Genomic DNA, 24481 nt, shown 5'->3' on the forward strand with positions numbered 1-24481 from the left:
ATGTTAAATTGATTGTGTTGTAGATCAGTTGGAAAAAATTTGATGAATAGAGAAAAAGTACTACAGCTGATTACAAGACCTATTTTGTTAGAAGCAAGGAACCTCTCAACTGTGCCGAAACCCAGGATTGAACCAGAGACCTTTAGATCTTCAGTCTAACGCTCTCCCAACTGAGCTATTTCGGCCTGCTTATAGCTGTGGTCTTCATACTTTAATTTAAACCATTTAACAAAATAGATGCAGGACCTGGATTTTTAACCTCATATGGTAGAGATATGTTTTAAGGAGTCCTGTATCATTACGCAATTAACTGGTGCAATGGGTAAATAGCATTTTTGGGATCCAGGTTAGGTAGTTGTTTTTTTAACTTTGAATGGACTAGCACTATATTACCCAGATATATTTGGCATGAGTAGGTAAGCAATGTCATCTGACTACTGACATCTGTGTTCAAGGGGAAGAGGAAGGTAATGCAGACAAGAGTTTACTTTACAAAAAAGCATGAAATGGGAAATATTCATTGTCAAACCTGAAGGTAAGAGAGGTGGAAGCAAGTTTAGAAGGAGGACATAAAGCAAAGTCTATGTTAAATTGATTGTGTTGTAGATCAGTTGGAAAGAATTTGATGAATAGAGAAAAAGTACTACAGCTGATTCCAAGACCTATTTTGTTAGAAGCAAGGAACCTCTCAACTGTGCCGAAACCCGGGATTGAACCAGGGACCTTTAGATCTTCAGTCTAACGCTCTCCCAACTGAGCTATTTCGGCCTGCTGCTAGCTATAGTCTTCATACTTTGATTTGAACCATTTAACTAAATAGATGCATGACCTGGGTATTTGACCTCATATGTTAGAGATATGTTTTAAGGAGTCCTGTATCATTCAGCAGTTAACTGGTGCAATGGGTAAATAATATTTTTGGGATCCAGGTTAGGTCATTTTTTTTTTTAACTCCGAATGGACTAGCACTATATTACCCAGACGTATTTGGCATGAGTAGGTAAGCAATGTCATCTGACTACTGACATCTGTGTTCAAGGGGAAGTTGAATGTGATGCAGACAAGAGTTTACTTTACAAAAAAGGACGAAATGGGAAACATTCATAGTCAAACCTGAAGGCAAGATAGGTGGAAGAAATTTTAAAAGGAGGACAGAAAGCAACGTCTATGTTGAATTGATCGTTTTGTAGATCAGTTGATAAAAATGTTGATAGAGAAAAAAGTACTACAGCTGATTCCAAGACTTACTTTGTGAGAAACAAGGAACCTCTCAACAGTGCCGAAACCCGGGATTTAACCAGGGACCTTTAGATCTTCAGTCTAACGCTCTCCCAACTGAGCTATTTCGGCCTGCTGCTAGCTGAAGTCTTCATACTTTGATTTGAACCATTTAACTAAATGGATGCATGACCTGGATATTTGACCTTATATGTTAGAGATATGTTTTAAGGAGTCCTGTATCATTCAGCAGTTAACTGGTGCAATGGGTAAATAATATTTTTGGGATCCAGGTTAGGTCATTTTTTTTTTTAACTCCGAATGGACTAGCACTATTTTACCCAGACGTATTTGGCATGAGTAGGTAAGCAATGTCATCTGACTACTGACATCTGTGTTCAAGGGGAAGTGGAAGGTAATGCAGACAAAAGTTTACTTTACAAAAAAGCATGAAATGGGAAATATTCATTGTCAAACCTGAAGGTAAGAGAGGTCGAAGCAAGTTTAGAATGAGGACATAAAGCAAAGTCTATGTTAAATTGATTGTGTTGTAGATCAGTTGGAAAAAATTTGATGAATAGAGAAAAAGTACTACAGCTGATTACAAGACCTATTTTGTTAGAAGCAAGGAACCTCTCAACTGTGCCGAAACCCAGGATTGAACCAGAGACCTTTAGATCTTCAGTCTAACGCTCTCCCCACTGAGCTATTTCGGCCTGCTTATAGCTGTGGTCTTCATACTTTAATTTAAACCATTTAACAAAATAGATGCAGGACCTGGATTTTTAACCTCATATGGTAGAGATATGTTTTAAGGAGTCCTGTATCATTACGCAATTAACTGGTGCAATGGGTAAATAGCATTTTTGGGATCCAGGTTAGGTAGTTGTTTTTTTAACTTTGAATGGACTAGCACTATATTACCCAGATATATTTGGCATGAGTAGGTAAGCAATGTCATCTGACTACTGACATCTGTGTTCAAGGGGAAGAGGAAGGTAATGCAGACAAGAGTTTACTTTACAAAAAAGCATGAATTGGGAAATATTCATTGTCAAACCTGAAGGTAAGAGAGGTGGAAGCAAGTTTAGAAGGAGGACATAAAGCAAAGTCTATGTTAAATTGATTGTGTTGTAGATCAGTTGGAAAGAATTTGATGAATAGAGAAAAAGTACTACAGCTGATTCCAAGACCTATTTTGTTAGAAGCAAGGAACCTCTCAACTGTGCCGAAATCCCGGGGTTGAACCAGAGACCTTTAGATCTTCAGTCTAACGCTCTCCCAACTGAGCTATTTCGGCCTGCTTATAGCTGTGGTCTTCATACTTTAATTTAAACCATTTAACAAAATAGATGCAGGACCTGGATTTTTAACCTCATATGGTAGAGATATGTTTTAAGGAGTCCTGTATCATTACGCAGTTAACTGGTGCAATGGGTAAATAGCATTTTTGGGATCCAGGTTAGGTAGTTGTTTTTTTAACTCTGAATGGACTAGCACTATATTACCCAGATATATTTGGCATGAGTAGGTAAGCAATGTCATCTGACTACTGACATCTGTGTTCAAGGGGAAGAGGAAGGTAATGTAGACAAGAGTTTACTTTACAAAAAAGCATGAAATGGGAAATATTCATTGTCAAACCTGAAGGTAAGAGAGGTGGAAGCAAGTTTAGAAGGAGGACATAAAGCAAAGTCTATGTTAAATTGATTGTGTTGTAGATCAGTTGGAAAAAATTTGATGAATAGAGAAACAGTATTACAGCTGATTCCAAGACCTATTTTGTTAGAAGCAAGGAACCTCTCAACTGTGCCGAAACCCGGGATTGAACCAGGGACCTTTAGATCTTCAGTCTAACGCTCTCCCACCTGAGCTATTTCAGCCTTCTGATAGCTGGGGTCTTCATACTTTAATTTGAACCATTTAACAAAATAGATGCAGGACCTGGATTTTTAACCTCATATGGTAGAGATATGTTTTAAGGAGTCCTGTATCATTCCGCAGTTAACTGGTGCAATGGGTAAATAGCATTTTTGGGATCCAGGTTAGGTAGTTGTTTTTTTAACTCTGAATGGACTAGCACTATATCACCCAGATATATTTGGCATGAGTAGGTAAGCAATGTCATCTGACTACTGACATCTGTGTTCAAGGGGAAGTGGAATGTGATGCAGACAAGAGTTTACTTTACAAAAAAGGATGAAATGGGAAACATTCATAGTCAAACCTGAAGGCAAGATAGGTGGAAGAAAGTTTAAAAGGAGGACATAAAGCAAAGTCTATGTTGAATTGATCATTTTGTAGATCAGTTGATAAAAATGTTGATAGAGAAAAAAGTACTACAGCTGATTCCAAGACCTATTTTGTTAGAAGCAAGGAACCTCTCAACTGTGCCGAAACCCGGGACCTTTAGATCTTCAGTCTAACGCTCTTCCAACTGAGCTATTTCGGCCTCCTGCTAGCTGTAGTCTTCATACTTTGATTTGAGCCATTTAACAAAATAGATGCATGATCTGGATATTTGACCTTATAGGTTAGAGATATGTTTTAAGGAGTCCTGTATCATTCAGCAGTTAACTGGTGCAATGGGTAAATACTATTTTTGGGATCCAGGTTAGGTCATTTTTTTTTTAACTCCGAATGGACTAGCACTATATTACCCAGACGTATTTTGCCTGAGTATGTAAGCAATGTCATCTGAACACTGACATCTGTGTTCAAGGGGAAGTGGAAGGTAATGCAGACAAAAGTTTACTTTACAAAAAAGCATGAATTGGGAAATATTCATTGTCAAACCTGAAGGTAAGAGAGGTGGAAGCAAGTTTAGAAGGAGGACATAAAGCAAAGTCTATGTTAAATTGATTGTGTTGTAGATCAGTTGGAAAGAATTTGATGAATAGAGAAAAAGTACTACAGCTGATTCCAAGACCTATTTTGTTAGAAGCAAGGAACCTCTCAACTGTGCCGAAATCCCGGGGTTGAACCAGAGACCTTTAGATCTTCAGTCTAACGCTCTCCCAACTGAGCTATTTCGGCCTGCTTATAGCTGTGGTCTTCATACTTTAATTTAAACCATTTAACAAAATAGATGCAGGACCTGGATTTTTAACCTCATATGGTAGAGATATGTTTTAAGGAGTCCTGTATCATTACGCAGTTAACTGGTGCAATGGGTAAATAGCATTTTTGGGATCCAGGTTAGGTAGTTGTTTTTTTAACTCTGAATGGACTAGCACTATATTACCCAGATATATTTGGCATGAGTAGGTAAGCAATGTCATCTGACTACTGACATCTGTGTTCAAGGGGAAGAGGAAGGTAATGTAGACAAGAGTTTACTTTACAAAAAAGCATGAAATGGGAAATATTCATTGTCAAACCTGAAGGTAAGAGAGGTGGAAGCAAGTTTAGAAGGAGGACATAAAGCAAAGTCTATGTTAAATTGATTGTGTTGTAGATCAGTTGGAAAAAATTTGATGAATAGAGAAACAGTATTACAGCTGATTCCAAGACCTATTTTGTTAGAAGCAAGGAACCTCTCAACTGTGCCGAAACCCGGGATTGAACCAGGGACCTTTAGATCTTCAGTCTAACGCTCTCCCACCTGAGCTATTTCAGCCTTCTGATAGCTGGGGTCTTCATACTTTAATTTGAACCATTTAACAAAATAGATGCAGGACCTGGATTTTTAACCTCATATGGTAGAGATATGTTTTAAGGAGTCCTGTATCATTCCGCAGTTAACTGGTGCAATGGGTAAATAGCATTTTTGGGATCCAGGTTAGGTAGTTGTTTTTTTAACTCTGAATGGACTAGCACTATATCACCCAGATATATTTGGCATGAGTAGGTAAGCAATGTCATCTGACTACTGACATCTGTGTTCAAGGGGAAGTGGAATGTGATGCAGACAAGAGTTTACTTTACAAAAAAGGATGAAATGGGAAACATTCATAGTCAAACCTGAAGGCAAGATAGGTGGAAGAAAGTTTAAAAGGAGGACATAAAGCAAAGTCTATGTTGAATTGATCATTTTGTAGATCAGTTGATAAAAATGTTGATAGAGAAAAAAGTACTACAGCTGATTCCAAGACCTATTTTGTTAGAAGCAAGGAACCTCTCAACTGTGCCGAAACCCGGGACCTTTAGATCTTCAGTCTAACGCTCTTCCAACTGAGCTATTTCGGCCTCCTGCTAGCTGTAGTCTTCATACTTTGATTTGAGCCATTTAACAAAATAGATGCATGATCTGGATATTTGACCTTATAGGTTAGAGATATGTTTTAAGGAGTCCTGTATCATTCAGCAGTTAACTGGTGCAATGGGTAAATACTATTTTTGGGATCCAGGTTAGGTCATTTTTTTTTTAACTCCGAATGGACTAGCACTATATTACCCAGACGTATTTTGCCTGAGTATGTAAGCAATGTCATCTGAACACTGACATCTGTGTTCAAGGGGAAGTGGAAGGTAATGCAGACCAGAGTTTACTTTACAAAAAAGCATGACATGGGAAACATTCATAGTCAAACCTGAAGGCAAGAGAGGTGGAAGCAAGTCTAGAAGGAGGACAGAAAGCAAAGTCTATGTTAAATTGATTGTATTGTAGATCAGTTGGAAAACATTTGATGAATACAGAAAAAGGACTACAGCTGATTCCAAGACCTATTTTGTTAGAAGCAAAGAACCTCTCAACAGTGCCGAAACCCAGGATTGAACCAGGGACCTTTAGATCTTCAGTCTAACACTCTCCCAACTGAGCTATTTCGGCCTGCTGGTATCTGTGGTCTTCATACTTTAATTTGAACCATTTAACAAAATAGATGCAGGACCTGGGTTTTTAACCTCATATGGTAGAGATATGTTTTAATGAGTCCTGTATCATTCCCCAGTTAACTGGTGCAATGGGTAAATAGCATTTTTGGGATCCAGGTTAGGTAGTTGTTTTTTTTAACTCTGAATGGACTAGCACTATATTACCCAGATATATTTGGCATGAGTAGGTAAGCAATGTCATCTGACTACTGACATCTGTGTTCAAGGGGAAGTTGAATGTGATGCAGACAAGAGTTTACTTTACAAAAAAGGACGAAATGGGAAACATTCATAGTCAAACCTGAAGGCAAGATAGGTGGAAGAAAGTTTAAAAGGAGGACAGAAAGCAAAGTCTATGTTGAATTGATCATTTTGTAGATCAGTTGATACAAATGTTGATAGAGAAAAAAGTACTACAGCTGATTCCAAGACCTATTTTGTTAGAAGCAAGGAACGTCTCGACTGTGCCGAAACCCGGGATTGAACCAGGGACCTTTAGATCTTCAGTCTAACGCTCTCCCAACTGAGCTATTTCGGCCTTCTGATAGTTCGGTTCTTCATACTTTAATTTGAACCATTTAACAAAATAGATGCAGGACCTGGATTTTTAACCTCATATGGTAGAGATATGTTTTAAGGAGTCCTGTATCATTCCCCAGTTAACTGGTGCAATGGGTAAATAGTATTTTTGGGATCCAGGTTAGGTAGTTGTTTTTTTAACTCTGAATGGACTAGCACTATATTACCCAGATATATTTAGCATGAGTAGGTAAACAATGTCATCTGCCTACTGACATCTATGTTCAAGGGGAAGTAGAATGTGATGCAGACAAGAGTTTACTTTACAAAAAAGGACGAAATGGGAAACATTCATAGTCAAACCTGAAGGCAAGATAGGTGGAAGAAAGTTTAAAAGGAGGATAGAAAGCAAAGTCTATGTTGAATTGATCATTTTGTAGATCAGTACATAAAAATGTTGATAGAGAAAAAAGTACTACAGCTGATTCCAAGACCTATTTTGTTAGAAGCAAGGAACCTCTCAACTGTGCCGAAACCCGGGATAGAACCAGGGACCTTTAGATCTTCAGTCTAATGCTCTCCCAAATGAGCTATTTCTGCCTTCTGATAGCTGGGGTCTTCATACTTTAATTTGAACCATTTAACAAAATAGATGCAGGACCTGGATTTTTAACCTCATATGGTAGAGATATGTTTTAAGGAGTCCTGTATCATTCTGCAATTAACTGGTGCAATGGGTAAATAGCATTTTTGGGATCCAGGTTAGGTAGTTGTTTTTTTAACTCTGAATGGACTAGCACTATATTACCCAGATATATTTGGCATGAGTAGGTAAGCAATGTCATCTGACTACTGACATCTGTGTTCAAGGGGAAGTGGAAGGTAATGCAGACAAGAGTTTACTTTACAAAAAAGCATAAAATGGGAAATAGTCATTGTCAAACCTGAAGGTAAGATAGGTGGAAGCAAGTTTAGAAGGAGGACATAAAGCAAAGTCTATGTTAAATTGATTGTGTTGTAGATCAGTTGGAAAAAATTTGATGAATAGAGAAAAAGTACTACAGCTGATTCCAAGACTTATTTTGTTAGAAGCAAGGAACCTCTCAACTGTGCCGAAAACCGGGATTGAACCAGGGACGTTTAGATCTTCAGTCTAACGCTCTCCCAACTGAGCTATTTCGGCCTGCTGCTAGCTGTAGTCTTCATACTTTGATTTGAACCATTTAACTAAATAGATGCATGACCTGGATATTTGACCTTATATGTTAGAGATATGTTTTAAGGAGTCCTGTATCATTCAGCAGTTAACTGGTGCAATGGGTAAATAATATTTTTGGGATCCAAGTTAGGTCATTTTTTTTTTTTAACTCCGAATGGACTAGCACTATATTACCCAGACGTATTTGGCATGAGTAGGTAAGCAATGTCATCTGACTACTGACATCTGTGTTCAAGGGGAAGTGGAAGGTAATGCAGACAAGAGTTTACTTTACAAAAAAGCATGAAATGGGAAATATTCATTGTCAAACCTGAAGGTAAGAGAGGTGGAAGCAAGTTTAGAAGGAGGACATAAAGCAAAGTCTATGTTAAATTGATTGTGTTGTAGATCAGTTGGAAAAAATTTGATGAATAGAGAAAAAGTACTACAGCTGATTCCAAGACCTATTTTATTAGAAGCAAGGAACCTCTCAACTGTGCCAAAACCCGGGATTGAACCAGGGACCTTTAGATCTTCAGTCTAATGCTCTCCCAACTGAGCTATTTCGGCCTTCTGATAGCTGGGGTCTTCATACTTTAATTTGAACCATTTAACAAAATAGATGCAGGACCTGGATTTTTAACCTCATATGGTAGAGATATGTTTTAAGGAGTCCTGTATCATTCCGCAGTTAACTGGTGCAATGGGTAAATAGCATTTTTGGGATCCAGGTTAGGTAGTTGTTTTTTTAACTCTGAATGGACTAGCACTATATTACCCAGATATATTTGCCATGAGTAGGTAAGCAATGTCATCTGACTACTGACATCTGTGTTCAAGGGGAAGTGGAATGTGATGCAGACAAGAGTTTACTTTACAAAAAAGGACGAAATGGGAAACATTCATAGTCAAACCTGAAGGCAAGATAGGTGGAAGAAATTTTAAAAGGAGGACAGAAAGCAACGTCTATGTTGAATTGATCGTTTTGTAGATCAGTTGATAAAAATGTTGATAGAGAAAAAAGTACTACAGCTGATTCCAAGACTTACTTTGTGAGAAACAAGGAACCTCTCAACAGTGCCGAAACCCGGGATTTAATCAGGGACCTTTAGATCTTCAGTCTAACGCTCTCCCAACTGAGCTATTTCGGCCTGCTGCTAGCTGTAGTCTTCATACTTTGATTTGAACCATTTAACTAAATGGATGCATGACCTGGATATTTGACCTTATATGTTAGAGATATGTTTTAAGGAGTCCTGTATCATTCAGCAGTTAACTGGTGCAATGGGTAAATAATATTTTTGGGATCCAAGTTAGGTCATTTTTTTTTTTTAACTCCGAATGGACTAGCACTATATTACCCAGACGTATTTGGCATGAGTAGGTAAGCAATGTCATCTGACTACTGACATCTGTGTTCAAGGGGAAGTGGAAGGTAATGCAGACAAAAGTTTACTTTACAAAAAAGCATGAAATGGGAAATATTCATTGTCAAACCTGAAGGTAAGAGAGGTCGAAGCAAGTTTAGAATGAGGACATAAAGCAAAGTCTATGTTAAATTGATTGTGTTGTAGATCAGTTGGAAAAAATTTGATGAATAGAGAAAAAGTACTACAGCTGATTCCAAGACCTATTTTGTTAGAAGCAAGGAACCTCTCAACTGTGCCGAAACCCAGGATTGAACCAGAGACCTTTAGATCTTCAGTCTAACGCTCTCCCAACTGAGCTATTTCGGCCTGCTTATAGCTGTGGTCTTCATACTTTAATTTAAACCATTTAACAAAATAGATGCAGGACCTGGATTTTTAACCTCATATGGTAGAGATATGTTTTAAGGAGTCCTGTATCATTACGCAATTAACTGGTGCAATGGGTAAATAGCATTTTTGGGATCCAGGTTAGGTAGTTGTTTTTTTAACTTTGAATGGACTAGCACTATATTACCCAGATATATTTGGCATGAGTAGGTAAGCAATGTCATCTGACTACTGACATCTGTGTTCAAGGGGAAGAGGAAGGTAATGCAGACAAGAGTTTACTTTACAAAAAAGCATGAATTGGGAAATATTCATTGTCAAACCTGAAGGTAAGAGAGGTGGAAGCAAGTTTAGAAGGAGGACATAAAGCAAAGTCTATGTTAAATTGATTGTGTTGTAGATCAGTTGGAAAGAATTTGATGAATAGAGAAAAAGTACTACAGCTGATTCCAAGACCTATTTTGTTAGAAGCAAGGAACCTCTCAACTGTGCCGAAACCCGGGGTTGAACCAGAGACCTTTAGATCTTCAGTCTAACGCTCTCCCAACTGAGCTATTTCGGCCTGCTTATAGCTGTGGTCTTCATACTTTAATTTAAACCATTTAACAAAATAGATGCAGGACCTGGATTTTTAACCTCATATGGTAGAGATATGTTTTAAGGAGTCCTGTATCATTACGCAGTTAACTGGTGCAATGGGTAAATAGCATTTTTGGGATCCAGGTTAGGTAGTTGTTTTTTTAACTCTGAATGGACTAGCACTATATTACCCAGATATATTTGGCATGAGTAGGTAAGCAATGTCATCTGACTACTGACATCTGTGTTCAAGGGGAAGAGGAAGGTAATGTAGACAAGAGTTTACTTTACAAAAAAGCATGAAATGGGAAATATTCATTGTCAAACCTGAAGGTAAGAGAGGTGGAAGCAAGTTTAGAAGGAGGACATAAAGCAAAGTCTATGTTAAATTGATTGTGTTGTAGATCAGTTGGAAAAAATTTGATGAATAGAGAAACAGTATTACAGCTGATTCCAAGACCTATTTTGTTAGAAGCAAGGAACCTCTCAACTGTGGCGAAACCCGGGATTGAACCAGGGACCTTTAGATCTTCAGTCTAACGCTCTCCCACCTGAGCTATTTCAGCCTTCTGATAGCTGGGGTCTTCATACTTTAATTTGAACCATTTAACAAAATAGATGCAGGACCTGAATTTTTAACCTCATATGGTAGAGATATGTTTTAAGGAGTCCTGTATCATTCCGCAGTTAACTGGTGCAATGGGTAAATAGCATTTTTGGGATCCAGGTTAGGTAGTTGTTTTTTTAACTCTGAATGGACTAGCACTATATCACCCAGATATATTTGGCATGAGTAGGTAAGCAATGTCATCTGACTACTGACATCTGTGTTCAAGGGGAAGTGGAATGTGATGCAGACAAGAGTTTACTTTACAAAAAAGGATGAAATGGGAAACATTCATAGTCAAACCTGAAGGCAAGATAGGTGGAAGAAAGTTTAAAAGGAGGACATAAAGCAAAGTCTATGTTGAATTGATCATTTTGTAGATCAGTTGATAAAAATGTTGATAGAGAAAAAAGTACTACAGCTGATTCCAAGACCTATTTTGTTAGAAGCAAGGAACCTCTCAACTGTGCCGAAACCCGGGACCTTTAGATCTTCAGTCTAACGCTCTTCCAACTGAGCTATTTCGGCCTCCTGCTAGCTGTAGTCTTCATACTTTGATTTGAGCCATTTAACAAAATAGATGCATGATCTGGATATTTGACCTTATAGGTTAGAGATATGTTTTAAGGAGTCCTGTATCATTCAGCAGTTAACTGGTGCAATGGGTAAATACTATTTTTGGGATCCAGGTTAGGTCATTTTTTTTTTAACTCCGAATGGACTAGCACTATATTACCCAGACGTATTTTGCCTGAGTATGTAAGCAATGTCATCTGAACACTGACATCTGTGTTCAAGGGGAAGTGGAAGGTAATGCAGACCAGAGTTTACTTTACAAAAAAGCATGACATGGGAAACATTCATAGTCAAACCTGAAGGCAAGAGAGGTGGAAACAAGTCTAGAAGGAGGACAGAAAGCAAAGTCTATGTTAAATTGATTGTATTGTAGATCAGTTGGAAAACATTTGATGAATACAGAAAAAGGACTACAGCTGATTCCAAGACCTATTTTGTTAGAAGCAAAGAACCTCTCAACAGTGCCGAAACCCAGGATTGAACCAGGGACCTTTAGATCTTCAGTCTAACACTCTCCCAACTGAGCTATTTCGGCCTGCTGGTATCTGTGGTCTTCATACTTTAATTTGAACCATTTAACAAAATAGATGCAGGACCTGGGTTTTTAACCTCATATGGTAGAGATATGTTTTAAGGAGTCCTGTATCATTCCCCAGTTAACTGGTGCAATGGGTAAATAGCATTTTTGGGATCCAGGTTAGGTAGTTGTTTTTTTTAACTCTGAATGGACTAGCACTATATTACCCAGATATATTTGGCATGAGTAGGTAAGCAATGTCATCTGACTACTGACATCTGTGTTCAAGGGGAAGTTGAATGTGATGCAGACAAGAGTTTACTTTACAAAAAAGGACGAAATGGGAAACATTCATAGTCAAACCTGAAGGCAAGATAGGTGGAAGAAAGTTTAAAAGGAGGACAGAAAGCAAAGTCTATGTTGAATTGATCATTTTGTAGATCAGTTGATACAAATGTTGATAGAGAAAAAAGTACTACAGCTGATTCCAAGACCTATTTTGTTAGAAGCAAGGAACGTCTCGACTGTGCCGAAACCCGGGATTGAACCAGGGACCTTTAGATCTTCAGTCTAACGCTCTCCCAACTGAGCTATTTCGGCCTTCTGATAGTTCGGTTCTTCATACTTTAATTTGAACCATTTAACAAAATAGATGCAGGACCTGGATTTTTAACCTCATATGGTAGAGATATGTTTTAAGGAGTCCTGTATCATTCCCCAGTTAACTGGTGCAATGGGTAAATAGTATTTTTGGGATCCAGGTTAGGTAGTTGTTTTTTTAACTCTGAATGGACTAGCACTATATTACCCAGATATATTTAGCATGAGTAGGTAAACAATGTCATCTGCCTACTGACATCTATGTTCAAGGGGAAGTAGAATGTGATGCAGACAAGAGTTTACTTTACAAAAAAGGACGAAATGGGAAACATTCATAGTCAAACCTGAAGGCAAGATAGGTGGAAGAAAGTTTAAAAGGAGGATAGAAAGCAAAGTCTATGTTGAATTGATCATTTTGTAGATCAGTACATAAAAATGTTGATAGAGAAAAAAGTACTACAGCTGATTCCAAGACCTATTTTGTTAGAAGCAAGGAACCTCTCAACTGTGCCGAAACCCGGGATAGAACCAGGGACCTTTAGATCTTCAGTCTAATGCTCTCCCAAATGAGCTATTTCTGCCTTCTGATAGCTGGGGTCTTCATACTTTAATTTGAACCATTTAACAAAATAGATGCAGGACCTGGATTTTTAACCTCATATGGTAGAGATATGTTTTAAGGAGTCCTGTATCATTCAGCAGTTAACTGGTGCAATGGGTAAATAATATTTTTGGGATCCAAGTTAGGTCATTTTTTTTTTTTAACTCCGAATGGACTAGCACTATATTACCCAGACGTATTTGGCATGAGTAGGTAAGCAATGTCATCTGACTACTGACATCTGTGTTCAAGGGGAAGTGGAAGGTAATGCAGACAAGAGTTTACTTTACAAAAAAGCATGAAATGGGAAATATTCATTGTCAAACCTGAAGGTAAGAGAGGTGGAAGCAAGTTTAGAAGGAGGACATAAAGCAAAGTCTATGTTAAATTGATTGTGTTGTAGATCAGTTGGAAAAAATTTGATGAATAGAGAAAAAGTACTACAGCTGATTCCAAGACCTATTTTATTAGAAGCAAGGAACCTCTCAACTGTGCCAAAACCCGGGATTGAACCAGGGACCTTTAGATCTTCAGTCTAATGCTCTCCCAACTGAGCTATTTCGGCCTTCTGATAGCTGGGGTCTTCATACTTTAATTTGAACCATTTAACAAAATAGATGCAGGACCTGGATTTTTAACCTCATATGGTAGAGATATGTTTTAAGGAGTCCTGTATCATTCCGCAGTTAACTGGTGCAATGGGTAAATAGCATTTTTGGGATCCAGGTTAGGTAGTTGTTTTTTTAACTCTGAATGGACTAGCACTATATTACCCAGATATATTTGCCATGAGTAGGTAAGCAATGTCATCTGACTACTGACATCTGTGTTCAAGGGGAAGTGGAATGTGATGCAGACAAGAGTTTACTTTACAAAAAAGGACGAAATGGGAAACATTCATAGTCAAACCTGAAGGCAAGATAGGTGGAAGAAATTTTAAAAGGAGGACAGAAAGCAACGTCTATGTTGAATTGATCGTTTTGTAGATCAGTTGATAAAAATGTTGATAGAGAAAAAAGTACTACAGCTGATTCCAAGACTTACTTTGTGAGAAACAAGGAACCTCTCAACAGTGCCGAAACCCGGGATTTAATCAGGGACCTTTAGATCTTCAGTCTAACGCTCTCCCAACTGAGCTATTTCGGCCTGCTGCTAGCTGTAGTCTTCATACTTTGATTTGAACCATTTAACTAAATGGATGCATGACCTGGATATTTGACCTTATATGTTAGAGATATGTTTTAAGGAGTCCTGTATCATTCAGCAGTTAACTGGTGCAATGGGTAAATAATATTTTTGGGATCCAGGTTAGGTCATTTTTTTTTAACTCCGAATGGACTAGCACTATATTACCCAGACGTATTTGGCATGAGTAGGTAAGCAATGTCATCTGACTACTGACATCTGTGTTCAAGGGGAAGTGGAAGGTAATGCAGACAAGAGTTTACTTTACAAAAAAGCATGAAATGGGAAATATTCATTGTCAAACCTGAAGGTAAGAGAGGTGGAAGCAAGTTTAGAAGGAGGACATAAAGCAAAATCTATGTTAAATTGATTGTGTTGTAGATCAGTTGGAAAAAATTTGATGAATAGAGACACAGTACTACAGCTGATTCAAAGACCTATTTTGTTAGAAGCAAGGAACCTCTCAACTGTGCCGAAACCCGGGATTGAACCAGGGACCTTTAGATCTTCAGTCTAACGCTCTAACAACTGAGCTATTTCAGCCTTCTGATATCTGGGGTCTTCATACTTTAATTTGAACCATTTAACAAAATAGATGCAGGACCTGGATTTTTAACCTCATATGGTAGAGATATGTTTTAAGGAGTCCTGCATCATTCCGCAGTTAACTGGTGCAATGGGTAAATAGCATTTTTGGGATCCAGGTTAGGTAGTTGTTTTTTTAACTCTGAATGGACTAGCACTATATCACCCAGATATATTTGGCATGAGTAGGTAAGCAATGTCATCTGACTACTGACATCTGTGTTCAAGGGGAAGTGGAATGTGATGCAGACAAGAGTTTACTTTACAAAAAAGGACGAAATGGGAAACATTCATAGTCAAACCTGAAGGCAAGATAGGTGGAAGAAAGTTTAAAAGGAGGACAGAAAGCAAAGTCTATGTTGAATTGATCATTTTGTGGATCAGTTGATAAAAATGTTGATAGAGAAATAAGAACTACAGCTGATTCCAAGACCTATTTTGTTAGAAGCAAGGAACCTCTCAACTGTGCCGAAACCCGGGATTGAACCAGGGACCTTTAGATCTTTAGTGTAACGCTCTCCCAACTTAGCTATTTCGGCCTGCTTATAGCTGTGGTCTTCATACTTTAATTTAAACCATTTAACAAAATAGATGCAGGACCTGGATGTTTAACCTCATATGGTGAGATATGTTTTAAGGAGTCCTGTATCATTCCGCAATTAACTGGTGCAATGGGTAAATAGCATTTTTGGGATCCAGGTTAGGTAGTTGTTTTTTTAACTCTGAATGGACTAGCACTATATTACCCAGATATATTTGGCATGAGTAGGTAAGCAATGTCATCTGACTACTGACATCTGTGTTCAAGGGGAAGTGAAAGGTAATGCAGACAAGAGTTTACTTTATAAAAAAGCATGAAATGGGAAATATTCATTGTCAAACCTGAAGGTAAGAGAGGTGGAAGCAAGTTTAGAAGGAGGATATAAAGCAAAGTCTATGTTCAATTGATTGTGTTGTAGATCAGTTGGAAAAAATTTGATGAATAGAGAAAAAGTACTACAGCTGATTCCAAGACCTATTTTGCTAGAAGCAAGGAACCTCTCAACTGGGCCGAAACCCGGGATTGAACAAGGGACCTTTAGATCTTCAGTCTAACGCTCTCCCAACTGAGCTATTTCGGCCTTCTGATAGCTGTGGTCTTCATACTTTAATTTGAACCATTTAACAAAATAGATGCAGGACCTGGATTTTTAACCTCATATGGTAGAGATATGTTTTAAGGAGTCCTGTATCATTCCCCAGTTAACTGGTGCAATGGGTAAATAGCATTTTTGGGATCCAGGTTAGGTAGTTGTTTTTTTAACTCTGAATGGACTAGCACTATATTACCCAGATATATTTGGCATGAGTAGGTAAGCAATGTCATCTGACTACTGACATCTGTGTTCAAGGGGAAGTGGAATGTGATGCAGACAAGAGTTTACTTTACAAAAAAGGACGAAATGGGAAACATTCATTGTCAAACCTGAAGGCAAGATAGGTGGAAGAAAGTTTAAAAGGAGGACAGAAAGCAAAGTCTATGTTGAATTGATCATTTTGTGGATCAGTTGATAAAAATGTTGATAGAGAAAAAAGTACTACAGCTGATTCCAAGACCTATTTTGTTAGAAGCAAGGAACCTCTCAACTGTGCCGAAACCCGGGATTGAACCAGGGACCTTTAGATCTTTAGTCTAACGCTCTCCCAACTTAGCTATTTCGGCCTGCTTATAGCTGTGGTCTTCATACTTTAATTTAAACCATTTAACAAAATAGATGCAGGACCTGGATTTTTAACCTCATATGGTGAGATATGTTTTAAGGAGTCCTGTATCATTCCGCAATTAACTGGTGCAATGGGTAAATAGCATTTTTGGGATCCAGGTTAGGTAGTTGTTTTTTTAACTCTGAATGGACTAGCACTATATTACCCAGATATATTTGGCATGAGTAGGTAAGCAATGTCAGCTGACTACTGACATCTGTGTTCAAGGGGAAGTGGAAGGTAATGCAGACAAGAGTTTACTTTACATAAAAGCATGAAATGGGAAATATTCATTGTCAAACCTGAAGGTAAGAGAGGTGGAAGCAAGTTTAGAAGGAGGATATAAAGCAAAGTCTATGTTAAATTGATTGTGTTGTAGATCAGTTGGAAAAAATTTGATGAATAGAGAAAAAGTACTACAGCTGATTCCAAGACCTATTTTGCTAGAAGCAAGGAACCTCTCAACTGTGCCGAAACCCGGGATTGAACAAGGGACCTTTAGATCTTCAGTCTAACGCTCTCCCAACTGAGCTATTGCAGCCTGCTTATAGCTGTGGTCTTCATACTTTAATTTAAACCATTTAACAAAATAGATGCAGGACCTGGATTTTTAACCTCATATGGTAGAGATATGTTTTAAGGAGTCCTGTATCATTCCGCAATTAACTGGTGCAATGGGCAAATAGCAGTTTTGGGATCCAGGTTAGGTAGTTGTTTTTTTAACTCTGAATGGACTAGCACTATATTACCCAGATATATTTGGCATGAGTAGGTAAGCAATGTCATCTGACTACTGACATCTGTATTCAAGGGGAGGTGGAAGGTAATGCAGACAAGAGTTTACTTTACAAAAAAGCATGAAATGGGAAATATTCATTGTCAAACCTGAAGGTAAGAGAGGTGGAAGCAAGTTTAGAAGGAGGACATAAAGCAAAGTCTATGTTAAATTGATTGTGTTGTAGATCAGTTAGAAAAAATTTAATGAATAGAGAAAAAGTACTACAGCTGATTCCAAGACCTATTTTGTTAGAAGCAAGGAACCTCTCAACTGTGCCGAAACCCGGGATTGAACCAGGGACCTTTAGATCTTCAGTCTAACGCTCTCCCAACTGAACTATTTTGGCCTTCTGATAGCTGAGGTCTTCATACTTTAATTTGAACCATTTAACAAAATAGATGCAGGACCTGGATTTTTAACCTCATATGGTAGAGATATGTTTTAAGGAGTCCTGTATCATTCCCCAGTTAACTGGTGCAATGGGTAAATAGCATTTTGGGGATCCAGGTTAGGTAGTTGTTTTTTTAACTCTGAATGGACTATCATTATATTACCCAGATATATTTGGCATGAGTAGGTAAGCAATGTCATCTGACTACTGACATCTGTGTTCAAGGGGAAGTGGAATGTGATGCAGACAAGAGTTTACTTTACAAAAAAGGACGAAATGGGAAACATTCATAGTCAAACCTGAAGGAAAGATAGGTGGAAGAAAGTTTAAAAGGAGGACAGAAAGCAAAGTCTATGTTGAATTGATCATTTTGTGGATCAGTTGATAAAAATGTTGATAGAGAAAAAAGTACTACAGCTGATTCCAAGACTTCCTTTGTGAGAAGCAAGGAACCTCTCAACAGTGCCGAAACCCGGGATTAAACCAGGGACCTTTAGATCTTCAGTCTAACGCTCTCCCAACTGAGCTATTTCTGCCTCCTGCTAGCTGTAGTCTTCATACTTTAATTTAAACCATTTAACAAAATAGATGCAGGACCTGGATTTTAAACCTCATATGGTAGAGATATGTTTTAAGGAGTCCTGTATCATTCCCCAGTTAACTGGTGCAATGGGTAAATAGCATTTTTGGGATCCAGGTTAGGTAGTTGTTTTTTTAACTCTGAATGGACTAGCACTATATTACCCAGATATATTTGGCATGAGTAGGTAAGCAATGTCATCTGACTACTGACATCTGTGTTCAAGGGGAAGTGGAATGTGATGCAGACAAGAGTTTACTTTACAAAAAAGGACGAAATGGGAAACATTCATAGTCAAACCTGAAGGCAAGATAGGTGGAAGAAAGTTTAAAAGGAGGACAGAAAGCAAAGTCTATGTTGAATTGATCATTTTGTAGATCAGTTGATAAAAATGTTGATAGAGAAAAAAGTACTACAGCTGATTCCAAGACCTATTTTGTTAGAAGCAAGGAACCTCTCAACTGTGCCAAAACCCGTGATTGAACCAGGGACCTTTAGATTTTTACTCTAACGCTCTCCCAACTGAGCTATTTCAGCCTGCTTATAGCTGTGTTCTTCATACTTTAATTTAAACCATTTAACGAAATAGATGCAGGACCTGGATTTTTAACCTCATATGGTAGAGATATGTTTTAAGGAGTCCTGTATCATTCCGCAATTAACTGGTGCAATGGGTAAATAATATTTTTGGGATCCAGGTTAGGTCATTTTTTTTTTAACTCCGAATGGACTAGCACTATATTACCCAGACGTATTTGGCATGAGTAGGTAAGCAATGTCATCTGACTACTGACATCTGTGTTCAAGGGGAAGTGGAAGGTAATGCAGACAAGAGTTTACTTTACAAAAAAGCACGAAATGGCAAATATTCATTGTCAAACCTGAAGGTAAGAGAGGTGGAAGCAAGTTTAGAAGGAGGACATAAAGCAAAGTCTATGTTAAATCGATTGTATTGTAGATCAGTTGGAAAACTTTGATGAATAGAGAAAAAGTACTACAGCTGATTCCAAGACCTATTTTGTTAGAAGCAAGGAACCTCTCAGCTGTGCCGAAACCCGGGATTGAACCAGGGACCTTTAGATCTTCAGTCTAACGCTCTCCCAACTGAGCTATTTCAGCCTTCTGATAGCTGGGGTCTTCATACTTTAATTTGAACCATTTAACAAAATAGATGCAGGACCTTGATTTTTAACCTCATATGGTAGAGATATGTTTAAGGAGTCCTGTATCATTCCGCAGTTAACTGGTGCAATGGGTAAATAGCATTATTGGGATCCAGGTTACGTAGTTGTTTCTTTTAACTCTGAATGGACTAGCACTATATTACCCAGATATATTTGGCATGAGTAGGTAAGCAATGTCATCTGACCACTGACATCTGTGTTCAAGGGGAAGTGGAATGTGATGCAGACAAGAGTTTACTTTACAAAAAAGGACGAAATGGGAAACATTCATAGTCAAACCTGAAGGCAAGATAGGTGGAAGAAAGTTTAAAAGGAGGACAGAAAGCAACGTCTATGTTGAATTGATCATTTTGTAGATCAGTTGATAAAAATGTTGATAGAGAAAAAAGTACTACAGCTGATTCCAATACCTATTTTGTTAGAAGCAAGGAACCTCTCAACTGTGCCGAAACCCGGGATTGAACCAGGGACCTTTAGATCTTCAGTCTAACGCTCACCCAACTGAACTATTTCGGCCTGCTTATATCTGTGGTCTTCATACTTTACTTTAAACCATTTAACAAAATAGATGCAGGACCTGGATTTTTAACCTCATATGGTAGAGATATGTTTTAAGGAGTCCTGTATCATTCCGCAATTAACTGGTGCAATGGGTAAATAGCATTTTTGGGATCCAGGTTAGGTAGTTGTTTTTTTTAACTCTGAACGGACTAGCACTATATTACCCAGAAATATGTGGCATGAGTAGGTAAGCAATGTCATCTGACTACTGACATCTGTGTTCAAGGGGAAATGGAAGGTAATGCAGTAAAGAGGTTACTGCACAAAAAAGCATGAAATGGGAAATATTCATTGTCAAACCTGAAGGTAAGAGAGGTGGAAGCAAGATTAGAAGGAGGACATAAAGCAAAGTCTATGTTAAATTGATTGTGTTGTAGATCAGTTGGAAAAAATTTGATGAAAAGAGAAAAAGTACTACAGCTGATTCCAAGACCTATTTTGTCAGAAGCAAAGAACCTATCAACTGTGCCGGAACCCAGGATTGAACCAGGGACCTTTAAATCTTCAGTCTATCGCTCTCCCAACTGAGCTATTTCGGCCTTCTGATAACTGGGGTCTTCATACTCTATTTTGAACCATTTAACAAAATAGATGCAGGACCTGGATTTTAAACCTCATATGGTAGAGATATGTTTTAAGGAGTCCTGTATCATTCCCCAGTTAACTGGTGCAATGGGTAAATAGCATTTTTGGGATCCAGGTTAGGTAGTTGTTTTTTTAACTCTGAATGGACTAGCACTATATTACCCAGATATATTTGGCATGAGTAGGTAAGCAATGTCATCTGACTACTGACATCTGTGTTCAAGGGGAAGTGGAATGTGATGCAGACAAGAGTTTACTTTACAAAAAAGGACGAAATGGGAAACATTCATAGTCAAACCTGAAGGCAAGATTGGTGGAAGAAAGTTTAAAAGGAGGACAGAAAGCAAAGTCTATGTTGAATTGATCATTTTGTAGATCAGTTGATAAAAATGTTGATAGAGAAAAAAGTACTACAGCTGATTCCAAGACCTATTTTGTTAGAAGCAAGGAACCTCTCAACTGTGCCAAAACCCGTGATTGAACCAGGGACCTTTAGATTTTTACTCTAACGCACTCCCAACTGAGCTATTTCGGCCTGCTTATAGCTGTGGTCTTCATACTTTAATTTAAACCATTTAACGAAATAGATGCAGGACCTGGATTTTTAACCTCATATGGTAGAGATATGTTTTAAGGAGTCCTGTATCATTCCGCAATTAACTGGTGCATTGGGTAAATAATATTTTTGGGATCCAGGTTAGGTCATTTTTCTTTTTTACTCCGAATGGACTAGCACTATATTACCCAGACGTATTTGGCATGAGTAGGTAAGCAATGTCATCTGACTACTGACATCTGTGTTCAAGGGGAAGTGGAAGGTAATGCAGACAAGAGTTTACTTTACAAAAAAGCATGAAATGGGAAATATTCATTGTCAAACCTGAAGGTAAGAGAGGTGGAAGCAAGTTTAGAAGGAGGACATAAAGCAAAGTCTATGTTAAATCGATTGTGTTGTAGATCAGTTGGAAAACTTTGATGAATAGAGAAAAAGTACTACAGCTGATTCCAAGACCTATTTTGTTAGAAGCAAGGAACCTCTCAACTGTGCCGAAACCCGGGATTGAACCAGGGACCTTTAGATCTTCAGTCTAACGCTCTCCCAACTGAGCTATTTCAGCCTTCTGATAGCTGGGGTCTTCATACTTTAATTTGAACCATTTAACAAAATAGATGCAGGACCTGGATTTTTAACCTCATATGGTAGAGATATGTTTAAGGAGTCCTGTATCATTCCGCAGTTAACTGGTGCAATGGGTAAATAGCATTTTTGGGATCCAGGTTACGTAGTTGTTTCTTTTAACTCTGAATGGACTAGCACTATATTACCCAGATTTATTTGGCATGAGTAGGTAAGCAATGTCATCTGACCACTGACATCTGTGTTCAAGGGGAAGTGGAATGTGATGCAGACAAGAGTTTACTTTACAAAAAAGGACGAAATGGGAAACATTCATAGTCAAACCTGAAGGCAAGATAGGTGGAAGAAAGTTTAAAAGGAGGACAGAAAGCAACGTCTATGTTGAATTGATCATTTTGTAGATCAGTTGATAAAAATGTTGATAGAGAAAAAAGTACTACAGCTGATTCCAAGATCTATTTTGTTAGAAGCAAGGAACCTCTCAACTATGCCGAAACCCAGGATTGAACCAGGGACCTTTAGATCTTCAGTCTAACGCTCTCCCAACTGAGCTATTTCGGCCTGCTTATATCTGTGGTCTTCATACTTTAATTTAAACCATTTAACAAAATAGATGCAGGACCTGGATTTTTAACCTCATATGGTAGAGATATGTTTTAAGGAGTCCTGTATCATTCCGCATCTAACTGGTGCAATGGGTAAATAGCATTTTTGGGATCCAGGTTAGGTAGTTGTTTTTTTTAACTCTGAATGGACTAGCACTATATTACCCAGAAATATGTGGCATGAGTAGGTGAGCAATGTCATCTGACTACTGACATATGTGTTCAAGGGGAAGTGGAAGGTAATGCAGGAAAGAGATTACTGCACAAAAAAGCATGAAATGGGAAATATTCATTGTCAAACCTGAAGGTAAGAGAGGTGGAAGCAAGATTAGAAGGAGGACATAAAGCAAAGTCTATGTTAAATTGATTGTGTTGTAGATCAGTTGGAAAAAATTTGATGAATAGAGAAAAAGTACTACAGCTGATTCCAAGACCTATTTTGTTAGAAGCAAGGAACCTCTCAACTTTGCCGAAACCCATGATTGAACCAGGGACCTTTAGATCTTCAGTCTAACGCTCTCCCAACTGAGCTATTTCGGTCTTCTGATAACTGGGGTCTTCATACTCTAATTTGAACCATTTAACAAAATAGATGCAGGACCTGGATTTTAAACCTCATATGGTAGAGATATGTTTTAAGGAGTCCTGTATCATTCCCAAGTTAACTGGTGCAATGGGTAAATAGCATTTTTGGGATCCAGGTTAGGTAGTTGTTTTTTTAACTCTGAATGGACTAGCACTATATTACCCAGATATATTTGGCATGAGTAGGTAAGCAATGTCATCTGACTACTGACATCTGTGTTCAAGGGGAAGTGGAAGGTAATGCAGACAAGAGTTTACTTTACAAAAAAGCATGAAATGGGAAATATTAATTCTCAAACCTGAAGGTAAGAGAGGTGGAAGCAAGTTTAGAAGGAGGACATAAAGCAAAGTCTATGTTAAATTGAATGTGTTGTAGATCAGTTGGAAAAAATTTGATGAATAGAGAAAAAGTACTACAGCTGATTCCAAGACCTATTTTGTTAGAAGCAAGGAACCTCTCAACTGTGCTGAAACCCGGGATTGAACCAGGGACCTTTAGATCTTCAGACTAACGCTCTCCCAACTGAGCTATTTCAGCCTTCTGATAGCTGGGGTCTTCATACTTTAATTTGAACCATTAAACAAAATAGATGCAGGACCTGGATTTTTAACCTCATATGGTAGAGATATGTTTTAAGGAGTCCTGTATCATTCCGCAGTTAACTGGTGCAATGGGTAAATAGCATTTTTGGGATCCAGGTTAGGTAGTTGTTTTTTTAACTCTGAATGGACTAGCACTATATCACCCAGATATATTTGGCATGAGTAGGTAAGCAATGTCATCTGACTACTGACATCTGTGTTCAAGGGGGAGTGGAATGTGATGCAGACAAGAGTTTACTTTACAAAAAAGGACGAAATGGGAAACATTCATAGTCAAACCTGAAGGCAAGATAGGTGGAAGAAAATTTAAAAGGAGGACAGAAAGCAACGTCTATGTTGAATTGATCATTTTGTAGATCAGTTGACAAAAATGTTGATAGAGAAAAAAGTACTACAGCTGATTCCAAGACCTATTTTGTTAGAAGCAAGGAACCTCTCAACTGTGCCGAAACCCGGGATTGAACCAGGGACCTTTAGATCTTCAGTCTAACGCTCTCCCAACTGAGCTATTGCAGCCTGCTTATAGCTGTGGTCTTCATACTTTAATTTAAACCATTTAACAAAATAGATGCAGGACCTGGATTTTTAACCTCATATGGTAGAGATATGTTTTAAGGAGTCCTGTATCATTCCGCAATTAACTGGTGCAATGGGCAAATAGCAGTTTTGGGATCCAGGTTAGGTAGTTGTTTTTTTAACTCTGAATGGACTAGCACTATATTACCCAGATATATTTGGCATGAGTAGGTAAGCAATGTCATCTGACTACTGACATCTGTATTCAAGGGGAGGTGGAAGGTAATGCAGACAAGAGTTTACTTTACAAAAAAGCATGAAATGGGAAATATTCATTGTCAAACCTGAAGGTAAGAGAGGTGGAAGCAAGTTTAGAAGGAGGACATAAAGCAAAGTCTATGTTAAATTGATTGTGTTGTAGATCAGTTAGAAAAAATTTGATGAATAGAGAAAAA

At 38.1% G+C, this 24481-nt stretch overlaps 7 non-coding genes across 7 annotated transcripts; all 7 read right to left on the minus strand.

Annotated features, from left to right (window-relative positions):
- Window positions 1-695: 695 nt before the first annotated feature.
- Window positions 696-768, minus strand: TRNAF-GAA (transfer RNA phenylalanine (anticodon GAA)). Its single transcript has one exon. It is a non-coding gene; the product is annotated as a tRNA-Phe (tRNA).
- Window positions 769-6498: 5730 nt separating this feature from the next.
- TRNAF-GAA (transfer RNA phenylalanine (anticodon GAA)) lies at window positions 6499-6571 on the minus strand. The gene has a single exon. It is a non-coding gene; the product is annotated as a tRNA-Phe (tRNA).
- Window positions 6572-12313: 5742 nt separating this feature from the next.
- TRNAF-GAA (transfer RNA phenylalanine (anticodon GAA)) lies at window positions 12314-12386 on the minus strand. Its single transcript has one exon. It is a non-coding gene; the product is annotated as a tRNA-Phe (tRNA).
- A 2837-nt stretch (window positions 12387-15223) lies between these two features.
- Window positions 15224-15296, minus strand: TRNAF-AAA (transfer RNA phenylalanine (anticodon AAA)). Its single transcript has one exon. It is a non-coding gene; the product is annotated as a tRNA-Phe (tRNA).
- Window positions 15297-16386: 1090 nt separating this feature from the next.
- On the minus strand, window positions 16387-16459 carry TRNAF-AAA (transfer RNA phenylalanine (anticodon AAA)). Its single transcript has one exon. It is a non-coding gene; the product is annotated as a tRNA-Phe (tRNA).
- Window positions 16460-18713: 2254 nt separating this feature from the next.
- On the minus strand, window positions 18714-18786 carry TRNAF-AAA (transfer RNA phenylalanine (anticodon AAA)). Its single transcript has one exon. It is a non-coding gene; the product is annotated as a tRNA-Phe (tRNA).
- A 2255-nt stretch (window positions 18787-21041) lies between these two features.
- On the minus strand, window positions 21042-21114 carry TRNAF-AAA (transfer RNA phenylalanine (anticodon AAA)). The gene has a single exon. It is a non-coding gene; the product is annotated as a tRNA-Phe (tRNA).
- Window positions 21115-24481: the final 3367 nt, after the last annotated feature.

This window comes from Lissotriton vulgaris, chromosome 8 (assembly GCF_964263255.1).
Source record: "Lissotriton vulgaris chromosome 8, aLisVul1.2, whole genome shotgun sequence".
NCBI classification, from domain to species: Eukaryota; Metazoa; Chordata; class Amphibia; order Caudata; family Salamandridae; genus Lissotriton; species Lissotriton vulgaris.